A 4550-nucleotide genomic window follows, 5' to 3' on the forward strand; every position below is an offset into this window, starting at 1 on the left:
GACCAATTATAAAATAGTTAGTATAAAATTAGTTGAATAATAAAAGTTTTGTATTTTTTGTCTTCCTTTTTACAGATGTATGCCCTAATATGTCCCCACTACAATGCAACCTTCGTTAGTAGGCTGAGAAGTGCGTTCTGGCTACTAGACATGAAAACGTGACTTATTATGTAAATCGGGCCTTGTATAGTAGACTGAAAAGTGAGCCCTGGCTACTAGGTACGACATATAATATATAATATATATATATATATATTATATATATATATATTATATATATATTATGATATATATATATATATATCATATATATATATATAATATATATATCATATATATATATATATATATATATATCATGCTTAATAGGCTAAATAGATAGACATCATCGTCTACTAGTCTTAATATTCAAGAGCCCTGCAAACTTGGCCTACTGCGATGAGGGTCCTGTATAGTAGGCCAAGAAGTGAGTTCTGGCTATTAGGTACCACATATATATATATATATATATATATATATATATATATATATATATATATATATATATATGTCGTACCTAGTAGCCAGAACTCACTTCTCAGCCTACTATGCAAGGCCCGATTTGCCTAATAAGCCAAGTTTTCATGAATTAATGTTTTTTCGTCTACCTAACCTACCTAACCTAACCTAACCTAGCTTTTTTTGGCTACCTAACCTAACCTTACCTATATATATAGGTTAGGTTAGGTTAGGTAGGGTTGGTTAGGTTCGGTCATATATCTACGTTAATTTTAACTCCAATAAAAAAAAATTGACCTCATACATAGTGAAAAGGGTAGCTTTATCATTTCATAAGAAAAAAATTATAGTAAATAAATTAATTCAGGAAAACTTGGCTTATTAGGCAAATCGGGCCTTGAATAGTAGGCTGAGAAGTGAGTTCTGGCTACTAGGTACGACATATATATATATATATATATATATATATATATATATATATGTATATATATATATATATATATATATATATATATATATATATATGTCGTTCCTAGTAGCCAGAACGCACTTCTCGGCCTACTATTCAAGGCCCGATTTGCCTAATAAGCCAAGTTTTCCTGAATTAATATATTTTTTCTAATTTTTTTCTTATGAAATGATAAAGCTACCCATTTCATTATGTATGAGGTCAATTTTTTTTTATTAGAGTTAAAAATATCGTAGATATATGACCGAACCTAACCAACCCTACCTAACCTAACCTAACCTATCTTTATAGGTTAGGTTAGGATAGGTAGCGGAAAAAGGTAGGTTAGGTTAGGTAGGTTAGGTTGCCGAAAAACAATTAATTCATGAAAACTTGGCTTATTAGGCAAATCAGGCCTTGCATAGTAGGCTGAGAAGTGCGTTCTGGCTACTAGGTACGACATATACATATATATATATATATATATATATATATATATATATATATATATATATATATATATATATATATATATATATATATATATATATATATTTATATATATATATTTTTTTTAATATGTTATATTTATAAATATATATGTATATTTAAATATTGATATATACCTGTGGGTCCAGGAGGCCATCTGTGTCCCCTCAGTTGGTCTCCCTTATCACAGTTTGTGTCTATGGATGTGTGTCTGTGTGTGAGTGTGTTTATCCCTGTGAGTGTCCGGGTGAGTGTGAGTGCCCCTGTGAGTGTCCGTGTGCGTGTGTGTCCGGTTATACCTGTGGATCCACGAGGCCATCTGTGTCCCCTCAGATGGTCTCCCTTATCACAGTCTATGGGTGTGTGTGTGTGAGTATGAGTGTCCCTGTGAGTGTTCGGGTGAGGGTGTGTGTGTGAGTGTCCGGGTTTATGTGAGGTTTGGTTCCAGGAATCATCCTCCCCCCCCCCCCCTCGCCATATCTCCTCCCTATTCCCACCGTGGGTTCGAATCCCAGGTGATTAGACCTGCCCTAGGTCAATGGATCCAAGGTATCCATCCGTGGGCCCAACGTATTTCACCCCTTCCCCACTTTCCAAGGGCCAGGTCAATTCCAGCTATCCAGGGAACCTGTCGAAACAGAGGCAGCTACAGGAGGGGACACACAAATATTTGTGCCCTGCAGTTACACACCCGTTCCGACAGGCTCGATCGCAATCTATGCAGATGAGAACACGTTCTCTTCCGACTAGACTACGCTGGAGTCGCTGTATGTGTCAAATTTGGATCCTTTATTTATAGTTAGTATTTTTGGTGTATTAATTGATTTGTTTTAATTTTTTAATGATTTAGGTAGAGTGATTTAAGGGGTTGGGAGGGGGCGGGTTGCGTGTGTAGTGGATTGTACGAGAACGTGGTTGGTTAGTATTTATCTAGTTGTGTTCACCTAGTTGTGCTTGCGAGGGTTGAGCTCTACTCTTTCGGCCCGCCTCTCAACTGTCAATCAATCAATTATTAATAACTAATAAAAAAAATCCACACACACAGACACACACACCCAGGAAGCAGCCCGTAACAGCTGACTAACGCCCAGGTACATATTTACTGCTAGGTAATAGAGGGCATCAGAATAATAGAAACTCTGCTGATTTCCGTTTGTGCCATCACCGGGGGATCGAATGAGCTAGGATTACGAGTCGAGAGCGACGTCCACTCAGCTATAAAGCCCCCTAGTTTGTGTATTGGTGCAAAAGATAATTTGGGAGAGGTTAAGGGAAAGAAATGATGTTTGGTGGCCTTGAAAGCTTTGGAAGGGAGGGGGTTGCCAGTTAGGAAATAAAATTGTTATTTTTTTAAGATATGATATATATGCAAAAGACGTTGCGAGATATAGTAAGAAAAGTGTTTCTGACTGAGGTTAGGTACTGTGTGATTGACTTGTATGTGGGGAAAAAGAATACTTATTAGAAAATTAGATAATCTTTAGAAATATTTCTTTGCAAATTAATGTGTAAAAAGCCTATGGTTATCGTACCTTAAACAAACACACGTGAGCACAGTTAGTCCACGGGATTCAGAGTGAGAGTAAACAGCGTAATAGTAACAAAAAATGTGACAATGAGGGGAAACTATGTCATTCAAACGTTAACCATATAAATTACTGTAACACTAACCGAGCGTCCACATACATATTCCAATCAATTTATGATAACCATTTTAGGGTTGGTTAGAATCGGTTATATATCTACGTTAGTTTTTGACTCAAATGAAAAGAACTTAACTCATACATAATGAAATGGATAGTTTTATCATTTCATAAGAAAAATACTCGAAAAACTAATAAATTCAGGAAAACTTTGCTTATTAGGCAAATCGTGCCTTGCATACTAGGCCAGGAAGTACGCTCTGTCTACTAGGTACGATATATATATATATATATATATATATATATATATATATATATATATATATATATATATATATATATATATATATATATATATATGTCGTTCCTAGTAGCCAGAACGCACTTCTCGGCCTACTATTCAAGGCCCGATTTGCCTAATAAGCCAAGTTTTCCTGAATTAATATATTTTTTCTAATTTTTTTCTTATGAAATGATAAAGCTACCCATTTCATTATGTATGAGGTTAATTTTTTTTTATTAGAGTTAAAAATATCGTAGATATATGACCGAACCTAACCAACCCTACCTAACCTAACCTAACCTATCTTTATAGGTTAAGTTAGGATAGGTAGCGGAAAAAGGTAGGTTAGGTTAGGTAGGTTACGTTGCCGAAAAACAATTAATTCATGAAAACTTGGCTTATTAGGCAAATCAGGCCTTGCATAGTAGGCTAAGAAGTGCGTTCTGGCTACTAGGTACGACATATACATATACATATATATATATATATATATATATATATATATATATATATATATATATATGTCGTACCTAGTAGCCAGAACTCACTTCTCAGCCTACTATTCAAGGCCCGATTTGCCTAATAAGCCAAGTTTTCCTGAATTAATATATTTACTATAATTTTTTTCTTATGAAATGATAAAGCAACCCTTTTCTCTATGTATGAGGTCAATTTTTTTTTATTGGAGTTAAAATTAACGTAGATATATGACCGAACCTAACCAACCCTACCTAACCTAACCTAACCTATATTTATAGGTAAGGTTAGGTTAGGTAGCCAAAAAAAAGCTAGGTTAGGTTAGGTTAGGTAGGTTAGGTAGACGAAAAAACATTAATTCATGAAAACTTGGCTTATTAGGCAAATCGGGCCTTGAATAGTAGGCTGAGAAGTGCGTTCTGGCTATTAGGTACGACATATATATATATATATTTATATATATATATTTTTTTTAATATGTTATATTTATAAATATATATGTATATTTAAATATTGATATATACCTGTGGGTCCAGGAGGCCATCTGTGTCCCCTCAGTTGGTCTTCCTTATCACAGTTTGTGTCTATGGATGTGTGTCTGTGTGTGAGTGTGTTTATCCCTGTGAGTGTCCGGGTGAGTGTGAGTGCCCCTGTGAGTGTCCGTGTGCGTGTGTGTCCGGTTATACCTGTGGATCCACGAGGCCATCTGTGT

Source organism: Procambarus clarkii, unplaced genomic scaffold (assembly GCF_040958095.1).
Source record: "Procambarus clarkii isolate CNS0578487 unplaced genomic scaffold, FALCON_Pclarkii_2.0 HiC_scaffold_102, whole genome shotgun sequence".
Classification (NCBI taxonomy): Eukaryota; Metazoa; Arthropoda; class Malacostraca; order Decapoda; family Cambaridae; genus Procambarus; species Procambarus clarkii.